We start from the raw sequence: 21,319 nt of genomic DNA on the forward strand, positions 1-21,319 counted from the left end.
TGTATAAATATTCCTATGGTATTAAAATTCAAGTAAAGAGGACATATATAAAAGTTTGTATATATGGTTCATTCAATGGTAGCAGCGGTTGGTTGGTTGGTGTCTGCTCCTCTTATTGTTCAAAACTTATGTTATGGTAGCAAGTCTATATCGTCATATTATTAGTGACGCGAAAAAGTAGTGGCAAAACATATTCCATGTATAAATAAATATTCCTATGGTATTGAAATTCAAGTAAAGAGGCCATTCAAGTAAAGAGGACTTATATAAATATAAGTATATATAATGGTAGCAGCGCGGTTGGTTGGTTGGTGTGTCTGCTCCTCTTATTGTTCAAAACTTATGTTATGGTAGCAAGACTGTATCGTCATATTATTAGTGACGCGAAAAAGTAGTGGCAAAACATATTCCATGTATAAATATTCCTATGGTATTGAAATTCAACTAAAGAGGACATATAAAATTACTATCAATGGTAGCAGTGGTTGGTTGGTTGGTGGTTGGTTGGCGGCTGCTCCTATTATTGTTCAAGACTTATGTTATGGTAGCAAGTCTGTATCGTCATATTAATTATTAGTGACGCGAAAAAGTAGTGGAAATCATATTCCATGTATAAATAGATTCCTATGGTAATGAAATTTTCAAGTAAAGAGAGGACCATTCAAGTAAGAGGACATATAAAAAGTAAGTATATGTTCCTCCAATGGTAGCAGTGGTTGGTTGGTTGGCGGCTGATCCTCTTATTGTTCAAAACTTATTTTATCAATATGAGTTTGGCAATACAATAAAGAAGACCAATCTAATCCATATAAAACTAAATGTATTATATGGATATGCTTAGGAAACCCATATATTCATAAAAAAAAATTATGTATAGAAAATTATACATATATCTTTTATATAAATGAATCGTATGGATATCGCCTTATGGTAGGTATAATAACTTTTTAAGGCATAATAATGTATAATATAGAAAATATACATTGAAATATAAATGCATTTTTATAGATATGGCGGCATATAAGTGCCATATACACAAGAATAAATAATAGAATTTACCAATATATAATTAAAATGAGATATATAAACCTAGTGAGGGGCTGCACTAGTATATGAATCGTATGGATATGGCTTATAGGTATAATACCTATAAGGCATAATAATGTATAATATAATAAATATAAATTAAGATATGAATGAATTATATAAATATGGCATAGAAATGCCATATACATACATAAGAATAAATGGTAGAATTTACCCATATATCACTGAAACACGATATATAAACCTAATGATAGCTGGCACTAGTACTGTAAACATGCACGCAATAGTGCGTGGGGTAAAAAACTACTATAGGGAGGTGGTCGTTGGCGGGCCCCTCCTCGTATTGGTCAAAACTTATGTTATGCATATGAATTTGTCAATACTATATAGAACGCCAAGCATATCCATATAAACTATGGATATGCATAGAAATCCATACAAAAGTAAAAAAAAATTATGTATAGAAAAATATACATATATTTATATAAGTGAATCGTATGGATATGGCTTATAGGTATAATACCTATAAGGCATAATAATGTATAACAAGTAAATATACATTGAAATGTGAATGCATTGTATGGATATGGCATATAAATGCCATATATATAGAAATAAATTGTATATCAATGATATAACAATTATAAACCTAGTGAGGGGCGGCACTAGTGAATGAATCGTATGGATATGGCTTATAGGTATAATACCTATAAGGCATAATAATGTATAATATAATAAATATACATTAAGATATGAATGGATTGTATAAATATGGCATAGAAATGCCATATACATAAGAATAAATGGTAGAATTTACCCATATATCACTGAAACACGATATATAAACCTAGTGATAGCTGGCACTAGTACTGTAAACAGGCACGCAATAGTGCGTGGGGTAAAAAACTACTATAGGGAGGTGGTCGTTGGCGGGCCCCTCCTCGTATTGGTCAAAACTTATGTTATGCATATGAATTTGTCAATACTATATAGAACGCCAAGCATATCCATATAAACTATGGATATGCATAGAAATCCATACAAAAGTAAAAAAAAATTATGTATAGAAAAATATACATATATTTATATAAGTGAATCGTATGGATATGGCTTATAGGTATAATACCTATAAGGCATAATAATGTATAACAAGTAAATATACATTGAAATGTGAATGCATTGTATGGATATGGCATATAAATGCCATATATATAGAAATAAATTGTATATCAATGATATAACAATTATAAACCTAGTGAGGGGCGGCACTAGTGAATGAATCGTATGGATATGGCTTATAGGTATAATACCTATAAGGCATAATAATGTATAATATAATAAATATACATTAAGATATGAATGGATTGTATAAATATGGCATAGAAATGCCATATACATAAGAATAAATGGTAGAATTTACCCATATATCACTGAAACACGATATATAAACCTAGTGATAGCTGGCACTAGTACTGTAAACAGGCACGCAATAGTGCGTGGGGTAAAAAACTACTATAGGGAGGTGGTCGTTGGCGGGCCCCTCCTCGTATTGGTCAAAACTTATGTTATGCATATGAATTTGTCAATACTATATAGAACGCCAAGCATATCCATATAAACTATGGATATGCATAGAAAACCATACAAAAGTAAAAAAAAATTATGTATAGAAAAATATACATATATTTATATAAGTGAATCGTATGGATATGGCTTATAGGTATAATACCTATAAGGCATAATAATGTATAACAAGTAAATATACATTGAAATGTGAATGCATTGTATGGATATGGCATATAAATGCCATATATATAGAAATAAATTGTATATCAATGATATAACAATTATAAACCTAGTGAGGGGCGGCACTAGTGAATGAATCGTATGGATATGGCTTATAGGTATAATACCTATAAGGCATAATAATGTATAATATAATAAATATAAATTAAGATATGAATGAATTATATAAATATGGCATAGAAATGCCATATACATACATAAGAATAAATGGTAGAATTTACCCATATATCACTGAAACACGATATATAAACCTAATGATAGCTGGCACTAGTACTGTAAACATGCACGCAATAGTGCGTGGGGTAAAAAACTACTATAGGGAGGTGGTCGTTGGCGGGCCCCTCCTCGTATTGGTCAAAACTTATGTTATGCATATGAATTTGTCAATACTATATAGAACGCCAAGCATATCCATATAAACTATGGATATGCATAGAAATCCATACAAAAGTAAAAAAAAATTATGTATAGAAAAATATACATATATTTATATAAGTGAATCGTATGGATATGGCTTATAGGTATAATACCTATAAGGCATAATAATGTATAACAAGTAAATATACATTGAAATGTGAATGCATTGTATGGATATGGCATATAAATGCCATATATATAGAAATAAATTGTATATCAATGATATAACAATTATAAACCTAGTGAGGGGCGGCACTAGTGAATGAATCGTATGGATATGGCTTATAGGTATAATACCTATAAGGCATAATAATGTATAATATAATAAATATACATTAAGATATGAATGGATTGTATAAATATGGCATAGAAATGCCATATACATAAGAATAAATGGTAGAATTTACCCATATATCACTGAAACACGATATATAAACCTAGTGATAGCTGGCACTAGTACTGTAAACAGGCACGCAATAGTGCGTGGGGTAAAAAACTACTATAGGGAGGTGGTCGTTGGCGGGCCCCTCCTCGTATTGGTCAAAACTTATGTTATGCATATGAATTTGTCAATACTATATAGAACGCCAAGCATATCCATATAAACTATGGATATGCATAGAAATCCATACAAAAGTAAAAAAAAATTATGTATAGAAAAATATACATATATTTATATAAGTGAATCGTATGGATATGGCTTATAGGTATAATACCTATAAGGCATAATAATGTATAACAAGTAAATATACATTGAAATGTGAATGCATTGTATGGATATGGCATATAAATGCCATATATATAGAAATAAATTGTATATCAATGATATAACAATTATAAACCTAGTGAGGGGCGGCACTAGTGAATGAATCGTATGGATATGGCTTATAGGTATAATACCTATAAGGCATAATAATGTATAATATAATAAATATACATTAAGATATGAATGGATTGTATAAATATGGCATAGAAATGCCATATACATAAGAATAAATGGTAGAATTTACCCATATATCACTGAAACACGATATATAAACCTAGTGATAGCTGGCACTAGTACTGTAAACAGGCACGCAATAGTGCGTGGGGTAAAAAACTACTATAGGGAGGTGGTCGTTGGCGGGCCCCTCCTCGTATTGGTCAAAACTTATGTTATGCATATGAATTTGTCAATACTATATAGAACGCCAAGCATATCCATATAAACTATGGATATGCATAGAAAACCATACAAAAGTAAAAAAAAATTATGTATAGAAAAATATACATATATTTATATAAGTGAATCGTATGGATATGGCTTATAGGTATAATACCTATAAGGCATAATAATGTATAACAAGTAAATATACATTGAAATGTGAATGCATTGTATGGATATGGCATATAAATGCCATATATATAGAAATAAATTGTATATCAATGATATAACAATTATAAACCTAGTGAGGGGCGGCACTAGTGAATGAATCGTATGGATATGGCTTATAGGTATAATACCTATAAGGCATAATAATGTATAATATAATAAATATACATTAAGATATGAATGGATTGTATAAATATGGCATAGAAATGCCATATACATAAGAATAAATGGTAGAATTTACCCATATATCACTGAAACACGATATATAAACCTAGTGATAGCTGGCACTAGTACTGTAAACAGGCACGCAATAGTGCGTGGGGTAAAAAACTACTATAGGGAGGTGGTCGTTGGCGGGCCCCTCCTCGTATTGGTCAAAACTTATGTTATGCATATGAATTTGTCAATACTATATAGAACGCCAAGCATATCCATATAAACTATGGATATGCATAGAAAACCATACAAAAGTAAAAAAAAATTATGTATAGAAAAAATATACATATATTTATATAAGTGAATCGTATGGATATGGCTTATAGGTATAATACCTATAAGGCATAATAATGTATAACAAGTAAATATACATTGAAATGTGAATGCATTGTATGGATATGGCATATAAATGCCATATATATAGAAATAAATTGTATATCAATGATATAACAATTATAAACCTAGTGAGGGGCGGCACTAGTGAATGAATCGTATGGATATGGCTTATAGGTATAATACCTATAAGGCATAATAATGTATAATATAATAAATATACATTAAGATATGAATGGATTGTATAAATATGGCATAGAAATGCCATATACATAAGAATAAATGGTAGAATTTACCCATATATCACTGAAACACGATATATAAACCTAGTGATAGCTGGCACTAGTACTGTAAACAGGCACGCAATAGTGCGTGGGGTAAAAAACTACTATAGGGAGGTGGTCGTTGGCGGGCCCCTCCTCGTATTGGTCAAAACTTATGTTATGCATATGAATTTGTCAATACTATATAGAACGCCAAGCATATCCATATAAACTATGGATATGCATAGAAATCCATACAAAAATAAAAAAAAATTATGTATAGAAAAATATACATATATTTATATAAGTGAATCGTATGGATATGGCTTATAGGTATAATACCTATAAGGCATAATAATGTATAACAAGTAAATATACATTGAAATGTGAATGCATTGTATGGATATGGCATATAAATGCCATATATATAGAAATAAATTGTATATCAATGATATAACAATTATAAACCTAGTGAGGGGCGGCACTAGTGAATGAATCGTATGGATATGGCTTATAGGTATAATACCTATAAGGCATAATAATGTATAATATAATAAATATACATTAAGATATGAATGGATTGTATAAATATGGCATAGAAATGCCATATACATAAGAATAAATGGTAGAATTTACCCATATATCACTGAAACACGATATATAAACCTAGTGATAGCTGGCACTAGTACTGTAAACAGGCACGCAATAGTGCGTGGGGTAAAAAACTACTATAGGGAGGTGGTCGTTGGCGGGCCCCTCCTCGTATTGGTCAAAACTTATGTTATGCATATGAATTTGTCAATACTATATAGAACGCCAAGCATATCCATATAATTATATATATAAATCAAGCTAATTAATATACTTGAATAATTTTGAACGAAAGGGAATACGGTTCCAATTCCGTAACCTGTTGAGTATCCGTTTGTTATTAAATATGGGCCTCGTGCTCATCCTGGCAACAGGAACGACCATAAAGAAGCCGTCGAGAGATATCGGAAGAGTTTTCTTTTCTGTTTTATAGCCGTACTACCATGGAAGTCTTTCGCAGAGAGATATGGTAGATGGGCTAGAAGAGCATGACATATACTGTTGTGTCGATATTTTCTCCTCGGACCTTGAAAATTTATGGTGGGGACACGCAAACTTCTCAACAGGCCGTACCAATATCCGCAGCTGGTCTCCAAGGTGAAGAGTCTCTAGTCGATAGAATAATGTAGGTAAGGGAAGTCGGCAAATTAGATCCGTAACTTCGGGATAAGGATTGGCTCTGAAGATTGAGATAGTCGGGCTTGATTGGGAAACAATAACATGGTTTATGTGCTCGTTCTGGGTAAATAGAGTGTCTGGCATTTATGTTGGTCACTTGTTCCCCGGATAGTTTAGTTACGTAGCCAATTGTGGAACTTTCTTGCTAAAATTTTTAAGAATACTAATTGGGTTAAACCAATTAGTTCTTATTAATTATAACGATTATCAATTAACAATCAATTCAGAACTGGCACGGACTTGGGAATCCGACTGTCTAATTAAAACAAAGCATTGTGATGGCCCTAGCGGGTGTTGACACAATGTGATTTCTGCCCAGTGCTCTGAATGTCAAAGTGAAGAAATTCAAGTAAGCGCGGGTCAACGGCGGGAGTAACTATGACTCTCTTAAGGTAGCCAAATGCCTCGTCATCTAATTAGTGACGCGCATGAATGGATTAACGAGATTCCTACTGTCCCTATCTACTATCTAGCGAAACCACAGCCAAGGGAACGGGCTTGGAATAATTAGCGGGGAAAGAAGACCCTTTTGAGCTTGACTCTAATCTGGCAGTGTAAGGAGACATAAGAGGTGTAGAATAAGTGGGAGATATTAGACTTCGGTTTGGTATCGCCAATGAAATACCACTACTCTTATTGTTTCCTTACTTACTTGATTAAATGGAACGTGTATCATTTCCTAGCCATTATACGGATATATTTATTATATCTTATGGTATTGGGTTTTGATGCAAGCTTCTTGATCAAAGTATCACGAGTTTGTTATATAATCGCAAACAAATTCTTTAATAAAACGGTGCATTTATGTATTTTTGATTTGAAAATTTGGTATAACTCCAATTACTCAGGTATGATCCAATTCAAGGACATTGCCAGGTAGGGAGTTTGACTGGGGCGGTACATCTCTCAAATAATAACGGAGGTGTCCCAAGGCCAGCTCAGTGCGGACAGAAACCACACATAGAGCAAAAGGGCAAATGCTGACTTGATCTCGGTGTTCAGTACACACAGGGACAGCAAAAGCTCGGCCTATCGATCCTTTTGGTTTAAAGAGTTTTTAACAAGAGGTGTCAGAAAAGTTACCATAGGGATAACTGGCTTGTGGCGGCCAAGCGTTCATAGCGACGTCGCTTTTTGATCCTTCGATGTCGGCTCTTCCTATCATTGTGAAGCAAAATTCACCAAGCGTTGGATTGTTCACCCATGCAAGGGAACGTGAGCTGGGTTTAGACCGTCGTGAGACAGGTTAGTTTTACCCTACTAATGACAAAACGTTGTTGCGACAGCATTCCTGCGTAGTACGAGAGGAACCGCAGGTACGGACCAATGGCACAATACTTGTTCGAGCGAACAGTGGTATGACGCTACGTCCGTTGGATTATGCCTGAACGCCTCTAAGGTCGTATCCGTGCTGGACTGCAATGATAAATAAGGGGCAATTTGCATTGTATGGCTTCTAAACCATTTAAAGTTTATAATTTACTTTATAAACGACAATGGATGTGATGCCAATGTAATTTGTAACATAGTAAATTGGGAGGATCTTTGATCACCTGATGCCGCGCTAGTTACATATAAAAGCATTATTTAATACAATGACAAAGCCTAGAATCAATTGTAAACGACTTTTGTAACAGGCAAGGTGTTGTAAGTGGTTGAGCAGCTGCCATACTGCGATCCACTGAAGCTTATCCTTTGCTTGATGATTCGATAATAAAGATGTTGCAAGCGGGCATAATCATTATGCTTGCTTGCAGCATCGCACGCCACTTTGTTTGTGGTGTGTAAGGTAGGGAAGAAGAAATATAAAAGACCTAAATTGGAAACATCAATATATAAGTAAATATTGAACAAACAAAATGTATCGTCATCTTATTAGTGACGCGATGATAAAGTGGCAAACATATTCCATGTATAAATATTCCTATGGTATTAAAATTCAAGTAAAGAGGACATATATAAAAGTTTGTATATATGGTTCATTCAATGGTAGCAGCGGTTGGTTGGTTGGTGTCTGCTCCTCTTATTGTTCAAAACTTATGTTATGGTAGCAAGTCTATATCGTCATATTATTAGTGACGCGAAAAAGTAGTGGCAAAACATATTCCATGTATAAATAAATATTCCTATGGTATTGAAATTCAAGTAAAGAGGCCATTCAAGTAAAGAGGACTTATATAAATATAAGTATATATAATGGTAGCAGCGCGGTTGGTTGGTTGGTGTGTCTGCTCCTCTTATTGTTCAAAACTTATGTTATGGTAGCAAGACTGTATCGTCATATTATTAGTGACGCGAAAAAGTAGTGGCAAAACATATTCCATGTATAAATATTCCTATGGTATTGAAATTCAACTAAAGAGGACATATAAAATTACTATCAATGGTAGCAGTGGTTGGTTGGTTGGTGGTTGGTTGGCGGCTGCTCCTATTATTGTTCAAGACTTATGTTATGGTAGCAAGTCTGTATCGTCATATTAATTATTAGTGACGCGAAAAAGTAGTGGAAATCATATTCCATGTATAAATAGATTCCTATGGTAATGAAATTTTCAAGTAAAGAGAGGACCATTCAAGTAAGAGGACATATAAAAAGTAAGTATATGTTCCTCCAATGGTAGCAGTGGTTGGTTGGTTGGCGGCTGATCCTCTTATTGTTCAAAACTTATTTTATCAATATGAGTTTGGCAATACAATAAAGAAGACCAATCTAATCCATATAAAACTAAATGTATTATATGGATATGCTTAGGAAACCCATATATTCATAAAAAAAAATTATGTATAGAAAATTATACATATATCTTTTATATAAATGAATCGTATGGATATCGCCTTATGGTAGGTATAATAACTTTTTAAGGCATAATAATGTATAATATAGAAAATATACATTGAAATATAATGCATTTTTATAGATATGGCGGCATATAAGTGCCATATACACAAGAATAAATAATAGAATTTACCAATATATAATTAAAATGAGATATATAAACCTAGTGAGGGGCTGCACTAGTATATGAATCGTATGGATATGGCTTATAGGTATAATACCTATAAGGCATAATAATGTATAATATAATAAATATAATTAAGATATGAATGAATTATATAAATATGGCATAGAAATGCCATATACATACATAAGAATAAATGGTAGAATTTACCCATATATCACTGAAACACGATATATAAACCTAATGATAGCTGGCACTAGTACTGTAAACATGCACGCAATAGTGCGTGGGGTAAAAAACTACTATAGGGAGGTGGTCGTTGGCGGGCCCCTCCTCGTATTGGTCAAAACTTATGTTATGCATATGAATTTGTCAATACTATATAGAACGCCAAGCATATCCATATAAACTATGGATATGCATAGAAATCCATACAAAAGTAAAAAAAAATTATGTATAGAAAAATATACATATATTTATATAAGTGAATCGTATGGATATGGCTTATAGGTATAATACCTATAAGGCATAATAATGTATAACAAGTAAATATACATTGAAATGTGAATGCATTGTATGGATATGGCATATAAATGCCATATATATAGAAATAAATTGTATATCAATGATATAACAATTATAAACCTAGTGAGGGGCGGCACTAGTGAATGAATCGTATGGATATGGCTTATAGGTATAATACCTATAAGGCATAATAATGTATAATATAATAAATATACATTAAGATATGAATGGATTGTATAAATATGGCATAGAAATGCCATATACATAAGAATAAATGGTAGAATTTACCCATATATCACTGAAACACGATATATAAACCTAGTGATAGCTGGCACTAGTACTGTAAACAGGCACGCAATAGTGCGTGGGGTAAAAAACTACTATAGGGAGGTGGTCGTTGGCGGGCCCCTCCTCGTATTGGTCAAAACTTATGTTATGCATATGAATTTGTCAATACTATATAGAACGCCAAGCATATCCATATAAACTATGGATATGCATAGAAAACCATACAAAAGTAAAAAAAAATTATGTATAGAAAAATATACATATATTTATATAAGTGAATCGTATGGATATGGCTTATAGGTATAATACCTATAAGGCATAATAATGTATAACAAGTAAATATACATTGAAATGTGAATGCATTGTATGGATATGGCATATAAATGCCATATATATAGAAATAAATTGTATATCAATGATATAACAATTATAAACCTAGTGAGGGGCGGCACTAGTGAATGAATCGTATGGATATGGCTTATAGGTATAATACCTATAAGGCATAATAATGTATAATATAATAAATATACATTAAGATATGAATGGATTGTATAAATATGGCATAGAAATGCCATATACATAAGAATAAATGGTAGAATTTACCCATATATCACTGAAACACGATATATAAACCTAGTGATAGCTGGCACTAGTACTGTAAACAGGCACGCAATAGTGCGTGGGGTAAAAAACTACTATAGGGAGGTGGTCGTTGGCGGGCCCCTCCTCGTATTGGTCAAAACTTATGTTATGCATATGAATTTGTCAATACTATATAGAACGCCAAGCATATCCATATAAACTATGGATATGCATAGAAATCCATACAAAAGTAAAAAAAAATTATGTATAGAAAAATATACATATATTTATATAAGTGAATCGTATGGATATGGCTTATAGGTATAATACCTATAAGGCATAATAATGTATAACAAGTAAATATACATTGAAATGTGAATGCATTGTATGGATATGGCATATAAATGCCATATATATAGAAATAAATTGTATATCAATGATATAACAATTATAAACCTAGTGAGGGGCGGCACTAGTGAATGAATCGTATGGATATGGCTTATAGGTATAATACCTATAAGGCATAATAATGTATAATATAATAAATATACATTAAGATATGAATGGATTGTATAAATATGGCATAGAAATGCCATATACATAAGAATAAATGGTAGAATTTACCCATATATCACTGAAACACGATATATAAACCTAGTGATAGCTGGCACTAGTACTGTAAACAGGCACGCAATAGTGCGTGGGGTAAAAAACTACTATAGGGAGGTGGTCGTTGGCGGGCCCCTCCTCGTATTGGTCAAAACTTATGTTATGCATATGAATTTGTCAATACTATATAGAACGCCAAGCATATCCATATAAACTATGGATATGCATAGAAATCCATACAAAAGTAAAAAAAAATTATGTATAGAAAAATATACATATATTTATATAAGTGAATCGTATGGATATGGCTTATAGGTATAATACCTATAAGGCATAATAATGTATAACAAGTAAATATACATTGAAATGTGAATGCATTGTATGGATATGGCATATAAATGCCATATATATAGAAATAAATTGTATATCAATGATATAACAATTATAAACCTAGTGAGGGGCGGCACTAGTGAATGAATCGTATGGATATGGCTTATAGGTATAATACCTATAAGGCATAATAATGTATAATATAATAAATATACATTAAGATATGAATGGATTGTATAAATATGGCATAGAAATGCCATATACATAAGAATAAATGGTAGAATTTACCCATATATCACTGAAACATGATATATAAACCTAGTGATAGCTGGCACTAGTACTGTAAACAGGCACGCAGTAGTGCGTGGGGTAAAAAACTACTATAGGGAGGTGGTCGTTGGCGGGCCCCTCCTCGTATTGGTCAAAACTTATGTTATGCGTAAACATATGATTTTGTCAATACTATAAAGAAAACTTGTTTTGTACATACAAAACTAAATGAATTATATGGATATTGAAAAATAAATGGCATTATATCCATATAATGAAAATATACTTGTATTCTCTTATTATAAGAGAGAATACCGTATAGTTGGTTGGCAAAGACAATTGAAAATACCCGAATTGCAGATGATGGGTTCAAAAACTACTATAGGGTGGTGTAGCAAATAATATGAAGATGATATATCCATATAATGGATATACACTAGTATTCTCTTATTATAATAGAGAATACCATATAAATGGTTGGCAAAGACAATTGAAAATACCCGAATTGAAGTTGACGGGTTCAAAAACTATTATAGGGTGATGTAGCAAATAAAATAATGAAGATATATCCATATAATGGAATTATATGTGTATTCTCTTATTATATGAGAGAGTACCAAACGGTTGATTGGCAAAGACAATTGAAAATACCCGAATTAAAGATATTGGGTCCAAAAACTACTATAGGATGGTCAATGGGCCGGCCATCTACTATTGACGTGACAAAATACTGTCTGTCGGTAGAGAAGATATTAATCCGTCAAATTTGTTTCTTTATTCATTTATGAATATGAGACTTGGCTCCACGGTTAATATTTTAAGCCCAAAGATAATAATGTTGAAACAAAGGCCAAGGTTTCTATTATACATAGAATAACAAATTGTTTCCGAACTTTATCGTTAATCCAAATAAATAATTACAATTGAGGCAGGCTAATAATGATATATATTTTGTATTGATAATCTTGATATATATGTATATTGGTCTGCCATTATCACATACTGAGTTATGTGATAATTCCCTGCGGGGATAAATTAAAAGAGGTGTCCCTATATTAAAAGAAAATAATATATATATATATTATTTTTCTAACGTACATATCATATATGCGCTCGGTTTTATATTATATATTACCAAAGAGTCTTATATGAATATATACAGATAAATTTTAAATTTATCATCAAAATACAAATGATTTAATTCAATATTTTATATTGGTTAAACAAAAATTGTACATGTGTGGATACAATAATGACGTATGTCGAACAAAAAAGATATTTTAGAATGAAATATGCAAATATAAAGAAAATTATTACGTATTACGAAAAAAAATATTGTGTTTTTAACATCAATAATTAAAAAACTTGTTATTATTAGTGGCGGAACAAGTATATATTGTGAAAACAACAAACGTATACGAATGCTATATAAAAATGGCCGTATTCGATAGAAAACAATCTATAAAATTTATATTGCTAATTTCTATTCAAAAATATGAATGAAATATGAATAAAAACATTATTCTGGTTGATCCTGCCAGTAGTTATATGCTTGTCTCAAAGATTAAGCCATGCATGTCTAAGTACACACGAATTAAAAGTGAAACCGCAAAAGGCTCATTATATCAGTTATGGTTCCTTAGATCGTTAACAGTTACTTGGATAACTGTGGTAATTCTAGAGCTAATACATGCAATTAAAACATGAACCTTATGGGACATGTGCTTTTATTAGGCTAAAACCAAGCGATCGCAAGATCGTTATATTGGTTGAACTCTAGATAACATGCAGATCGTATGGTCTTGTACCGACGACAGATCTTTCAAATGTCTGCCCTATCAACTTTTGATGGTAGTATCTAGGACTACCATGGTTGCAACGGGTAACGGGGAATCAGGGTTCGATTCCGGAGAGGGAGCCTGAGAAACGGCTACCACATCTAAGGAAGGCAGCAGGCGCGTAAATTACCCACTCCCAGCTCGGGGAGGTAGTGACGAAAAATAACAATACAGGACTCATATCCGAGGCCCTGTAATTGGAATGAGTACACTTTAAATCCTTTAACAAGGACCAATTGGAGGGCAAGTCTGGTGCCAGCAGCCGCGGTAATTCCAGCTCCAATAGCGTATATTAAAGTTGTTGCGGTTAAAACGTTCGTAGTTGAACTTGTGCTTCATACGGGTAGTACAACTTACAATTGTGGTTAGTACTATACCTTTATGTATGTAAGCGTATTACCGGTGGAGTTCTTACATGTGCTTAGATACTTGTATTTTTTCATATGTTCCTCCTATTTAAAAACCTGCATTAGTGCTCTTAAACGAGTGTTATTGTGGGCCGGTACAATTACTTTGAACAAATTAGAGTGCTTAAAGCAGGCTTCAAATGCCTGAATATTCTGTGCATGGGATAATGAAATAAGACCTCTGTTCTGCTTTCATTGGTTTTCAGATCAAGAGGTAATGATTAATAGAAGCAGTTTGGGGGCATTAGTATTACGACGCGAGAGGTGAAATTCTTGGACCGTCGTAAGACTAACTTAAGCGAAAGCATTTGCCAAAGATGTTTTCATTAATCAAGAACGAAAGTTAGAGGTTCGAAGGCGATCAGATACCGCCCTAGTTCTAACCATAAACGATGCCAGCTAGCAATTGGGTGTAGCTACTTTTATGGCTCTCTCAGTCGCTTCCCGGGAAACCAAAGCTTTTGGGCTCCGGGGGAAGTATGGTTGCAAAGCTGAAACTTAAAGGAATTGACGGAAGGGCACCACCAGGAGTGGAGCCTGCGGCTTAATTTGACTCAACACGGGAAAACTTACCAGGTCCGAACATAAGTGTGTAAGACAGATTGATAGCTCTTTCTCGAATCTATGGGTGGTGGTGCATGGCCGTTCTTAGTTCGTGGAGTGATTTGTCTGGTTAATTCCGATAACGAACGAGACTCAAATATATTAAATAGATATCTTCAGGATTATGGTGTTGAAGCTTATATAGCCTTCATTCATGGTGGCAGTAAAATGTTTATTGTGTTTGAATGTGTTTATATAAGTGGAGCCGTACCTGTTGGTTTGTCCCATTATAAGGACACTAGCTTCTTAAATGGACAAATTGCGTCTAGCAATAATGAGATTGAGCAATAACAGGTCTGTGATGCCCTTAGATGTCCTGGGCTGCACGCGCGCTACAATGAAAGTATCAACGTGTATTTCCTAGACCGAGAGGTCCGGGTAAACCGCTGAACCACTTTCATGCTTGGGATTGTGAACTGAAACTGTTCACATGAACTTGGAATTCCCAGTAAGTGTGAGTCATTAACTCGCATTGATTACGTCCCTGCCCTTTGTACACACCGCCCGTCGCTACTACCGATTGAATTATTTAGTGAGGTCTCCGGACGTGATCACTGTGACGCCTTGTGTGTTACGGTTGTTTCGCAAAAGTTGACCGAACTTGATTATTTAGAGGAAGTAAAAGTCGTAACAAGGTTTCCGTAGGTGAACCTGCGGAAGGATCATTATTGTTTAATATCCTTACCGTTAATAAAAAAATTTGTTTTTATTATAATAATATAATATATTATAGTAATACAAATAAAATATAAATTGCCAAAAATATGATCTTTTATAGATCAAATATAAAATTTCGAACAAGCAAATCGAAATAATAATTGTAATAATAAATATATTATTGCATTAAATAAGAGATAAATAAATAAGCAAAAGCAAACAAATAACAAATTCGAACAAGCAAATCGAAATTATTAAATTTATTTAATATTATTATTATATTGTATATTAAATGCAATTAATTAATAAAACACTGTGTGTATATGGACCATAATATACACGCGTTGCGATATGTATTGTTCATCTCAGTTATGCGCATACATTGGATAATGCAACAACCTAAAATGTACAATGTTGTACCTGATTATTACAGGTTAATGTTTTATATAAATTTCAATATATATCGCTAAAAAAAAGTATTAATACCGTAAATGCCATTTAAAAAATACTTGATATATTATTGGTTATATGAAACTAAGACATTTCGCAGCATTCGTTTTAGGTATAAAAATCAATTTATTGAAGGAATTGATATATGCCAGTAAAATGGTGTATTTTTAATTTCTTTCAATAAAAACATATATGACAAAATTACCAAACCAATATATAAAACTCTAAGCGGTGGATCACTCGGCTCATGGGTCGATGAAGAACGCAGCAAACTGTGCGTCATCGTGTGAACTGCAGGACACATGAACATCGACATTTTGAACGCATATCGCAGTCCATGCTGTTATGTACTTTAATTAATTTTATAGTGCTGCTTGGACTACATATGGTTGAGGGTTGTAAGACTATGCTAATTAAGTTGTTTATATAAATTTTATAATGAAATTTTATAAGCATATGGTATATTATTGGATAATAATAATTTAATTATTATATTATTCATAATATTAACAAATATATGAAAAACATTATCTCACATTAGTAAATAATTTGAATGTGAAAAACGAAGAGAAATATTTTCTTTTTCAATCAAATAATACTGAGAAATGTCTAGCATAAAAAATTTATCTAGAATTGTCTCTTATTAAAGATTAGTAAATAGAAAGCCGTTGACAATATTATTATTCTTCGTTGATTCGTTAGACCAAACAAATGCCATACAAATATATAAAATATATAACGAATTTAATAAAATGTTTTATCATTATATATAAAGAATTAATTGCAAAAAAAGTTATACACAACCTCAACTCATATGGGACTACCCCCTGAATTTAAGCATATTAATTAGGGGAGGAAAAGAAACTAACCAGGATTTTCTTAGTAGCGGCGAGCGAAAAGAAATCAGTTCAGCACTAAGTCACTTTGTCTATATGGCAAATGTGAGATGCAGTGTATGGAGCGTCAATATTCTAGTATGAGAAATTAACGATTTAAGTCCTTCTTAAATGAGGCCATTTACCCATAGAGGGTGCCAGGCCCGTATAACGTTAATGATTACTAGATGATGTTTCCAAAGAGTCGTGTTGCTTGATAGTGCAGCACTAAGTGGGTGGTAAACTCCATCTAAAACTAAATATAACCATGAGACCGATAGTAAACAAGTACCGTGAGGGAAAGTTGAAAAGAACTCTGAATAGAGAGTTAAACAGTACGTGAAACTGCTTAGAGGTTAAGCCCGATGAACCTGAATATCCGTTATGGAAAATTCATCATTAAAATTGTAATATTTAAACAATATTATGATAATAGTGTGCATTTTTTCCATATAAGGACATTGTAATCTATTAGCATACAAAATTTATCATAAAATATAACTTATAGTTTATTCAAATTAATTTGCTTGCATTTTAACACAGAATAAATGTTATTAATTTGATAAAGTGCTGATAGATTTATATGAATACAGTGCGTTAATTTTTCGGAATTATATAATGGCATAATTATCATTGATTTTTGTGTTTATTATATGCACTTGTATGATTAACAATGCGAAAGATTCAGGATACCTTCGGGACCCGTCTTGAAACACGGACCAAGGAGTCTAACATATGTGCAAGTTATTGGGATATAAACCTAATAGCGTAATTAACTTGACTAATAATGGGATTAGTTTTTTAACTATTTATAGCTAATTAACACAATCCCGGGGCGTTCTATATAGTTATGTATAATGATATTTATATTATTTATGCCTCTAACTGGAACGTACCTTGAGCATATATGCTGTGACCCGAAAGATGGTGAACTATACTTGATCAGGTTGAAGTCAGGGGAAACCCTGATGGAAGACCGAAACAGTTCTGACGTGCAAATCGATTGTCAGAATTGAGTATAGGGGCGAAAGACCAATCGAACCATCTAGTAGCTGGTTCCTTCCGAAGTTTCCCTCAGGATAGCTGGTGCATTTTAATGTTATATAAAATAATCTTATCTGGTAAAGCGAATGATTAGAGGCCTTAGGGTCGAAACGATCTTAACCTATTCTCAAACTTTAAATGGGTAAGAACCTTAACTTTCTTGATATGAAGTTCAAGGTTATGATATAATGTGCCCAGTGGGCCACTTTTGGTAAGCAGAACTGGCGCTGTGGGATGAACCAAACGTAATGTTACGGTGCCCAAATTAACAACTCATGCAGATACCATGAAAGGCGTTGGTTGCTTAAAACAGCAGGACGGTGATCATGGAAGTCGAAATCCGCTAAGGAGTGTGTAACAACTCACCTGCCGAAGCAACTAGCCCTTAAAATGGATGGCGCTTAAGTTGTATACCTATACATTACCGCTAAAGTAGATGATTTATATTACTTGTGATATAAATTTTGAAACTTTAGTGAGTAGGAAGGTACAATGGTATGCGTAGAAGTGTTTGGCGTAAGCCTGCATGGAGCTGCCATTGGTACAGATCTTGGTGGTAGTAGCAAATAATCGAATGAGACCTTGGAGGACTGAAGTGGAGAAGGGTTTCGTGTGAACAGTGGTTGATCACGAGTTAGTCGGTCCTAAGTTCAAGGCGAAAGCCGAAAATTTTCAAGTAAAACACAAATGCCATACAAATATAATTATATTATATAAATCAAGCTAATTAATATACTTGAATAATTTTGAACGAAAGGGAATACGGTTCCAATTCCGTAACCTGTTGAGTATCCGTTTGTTATTAAATATGGGCCTCGTGCTCATCCTGGCAACAGGAACGACCATAAAGAAGCCGTCGAGAGATATCGGAAGAGTTTTCTTTTCTGTTTTATAGCCGTACTACCATGGAAGTCTTTCGCAGAGAGATATGGTAGATGGGCTAGAAGAGCATGACATATACTGTTGTGTCGATATTTTCTCCTCGGACCTTGAAAATTTATGGTGGGGACACGCAAACTTCTCAACAGGCCGTACCAATATCCGCAGCTGGTCTCCAAGGTGAAGAGTCTCTAGTCGATAGAATAATGTAGGTAAGGGAAGTCGGCAAATTAGATCCGTAACTTCGGGATAAGGATTGGCTCTGAAGATTGAGATAGTCGGGCTTGATTGGGAAACAATAACATGGTTTATGTGCTCGTTCTGGGTAAATAGAGTGTCTGGCATTTATGTTGGTCACTTGTTCCCCGGATAGTTTAGTTACGTAGCCAATTGTGGAACTTTCTTGCTAAAATTTTTAAGAATACTAATTGGGTTAAACCAATTAGTTCTTATTAATTATAACGATTATCAATTAACAATCAATTCAGAACTGGCACGGACTTGGGGAATCCGACTGTCTAATTAAAACAAAGCATTGTGATGGCCCTAGCGGGTGTTGACACAATGTGATTTCTGCCCAGTGCTCTGAATGTCAAAGTGAAGAAATTCAAGTAAGCGCGGGTCAACGGCGGGAGTAACTATGACTCTCTTAAGGTAGCCAAATGCCTCGTCATCTAATTAGTGACGCGCATGAATGGATTAACGAGATTCCTACTGTCCCTATCTACTATCTAGCGAAACCACAGCCAAGGGAACGGGCTTGGAATAATTAGCGGGGAAAGAAGACCCTTTTGAGCTTGACTCTAATCTGGCAGTGTAAGGAGACATAAGAGGTGTAGAATAAGTGGGAGATATTAGACTTCGGTTTGGTATCGCCAATGAAATACCACTACTCTTATTGTTTCCTTACTTACTTGATTAAATGGAACGTGTATCATTTCCTAGCCATTATACGGATATATTTATTATATCTTATGGTATTGGGTTTTGATGCAAGCTTCTTGATCAAAGTATCACGAGTTTGTTATATAATCGCAAACAAATTCTTTAATAAAACGGTGCATTTATGTATTTTTGATTTGAAAATTTGGTATAACTCCAATTACTCAGGTATGATCCAATTCAAGGACATTGCCAGGTAGGGAGTTTGACTGGGGCGGTACATCTCTCAAATAATAACGGAGGTGTCCCAAGGCCAGCTCAGTGCGGACAGAAACCACACATAGAGCAAAAGGGCAAATGCTGACTTGATCTCGGTGTTCAGTACACACAGGGACAGCAAAAGCTCGGCCTATCGATCCTTTTGGTTTAAAGAGTTTTTAACAAGAGGTGTCAGAAAAGTTACCATAGGGATAACTGGCTTGTGGCGGCCAAGCGTTCATAGCGACGTCGCTTTTTGATCCTTCGATGTCGGCTCTTCCTATCATTGTGAAGCAAAATTCACCAAGCGTTGGATTGTTCACCCATGCAAGGGAACGTGAGCTGGGTTTAGACCGTCGTGAGACAGGTTAGTTTTACCCTACTAATGACAAAACGTTGTTGCGACAGCATTCCTGCGTAGTACGAGAGGAACCGCAGGTACGGACCAATGGCACAATACTTGTTCGAGCGAACAGTGGTATGACGCTACGTCCGTTGGATTATGCCTGAACGCCTCTAAGGTCGTATCCGTGCTGGACTGCAATGATAAATAAGGGGCAATTTGCATTGTATGGCTTCTAAACCATTTAAAGTTTATAATTTACTTTATAAACGACAATGGATGTGATGCCAATGTAATTTGTAACATAGTAAATTGGGAGGATCTTTGATCACCTGATGCCGCGCTAGTTACATATAAAAGCATTATTTAATACAATGACAAAGCCTAGAATCAATTGTAAACGACTTTTGTAACAGGCAAGGTGTTGTAAGTGGTTGAGCAGCTGCCATACTGCGATCCACTGAAGCTTATCCTTTGCTTGATGATTCGATAATAAAGATGTTGCAAGCGGGCATAATCATTATGCTTGCTTGCAGCATCGCACGCCACTTTGTTTGTGGTGTGTAAGGTAGGGAAGAAGAAATATAAAAGACCTAAATTGGAAACATCAATATATAAGTAAATATTGAACAAACAAAATGTATCGTCATCTTATTAGTGACGCGATGATAAAGTGGCAAACATATTCCATGTATAAATATTCCTATGGTATTAAAATTCAAGTAAAGAGGACATATATAAAAGTTTGTATATATGGTTCATTCAATGGTAGCAGCGGTTGGTTGGTTGGTGTCTG

General features: G+C 33.8%; 3 non-coding genes across 3 annotated transcripts; all 3 read left to right on the plus strand.

Annotated features, from left to right (window-relative positions):
- The first annotated feature begins 13,808 nt into the window (after nucleotides 1-13,808).
- On the plus strand, nucleotides 13,809-15,803 carry LOC119562677. Its single transcript, XR_005221945.1, has one exon. It is a non-coding gene; the product is annotated as a small subunit ribosomal RNA (ribosomal RNA).
- A 659-nt stretch (nucleotides 15,804-16,462) lies between these two features.
- Nucleotides 16,463-16,641, plus strand: LOC119562690. Its single transcript, XR_005221958.1, has one exon. It is a non-coding gene; the product is annotated as a 5.8S ribosomal RNA (ribosomal RNA).
- Nucleotides 16,642-17,042: 401 nt separating this feature from the next.
- Nucleotides 17,043-21,013, plus strand: LOC119562697. Its single transcript, XR_005221965.1, has one exon. It is a non-coding gene; the product is annotated as a large subunit ribosomal RNA (ribosomal RNA).
- The last annotated feature ends 306 nt before the right edge of the window (nucleotides 21,014-21,319 follow it).

The sequence above is a fragment of the Drosophila subpulchrella genome, unplaced genomic scaffold (assembly GCF_014743375.2).
Source record: "Drosophila subpulchrella strain 33 F10 #4 breed RU33 unplaced genomic scaffold, RU_Dsub_v1.1 Primary Assembly Seq82, whole genome shotgun sequence".
Lineage (NCBI taxonomy): Eukaryota > Metazoa > Arthropoda > Insecta > Diptera > Drosophilidae > Drosophila > Drosophila subpulchrella.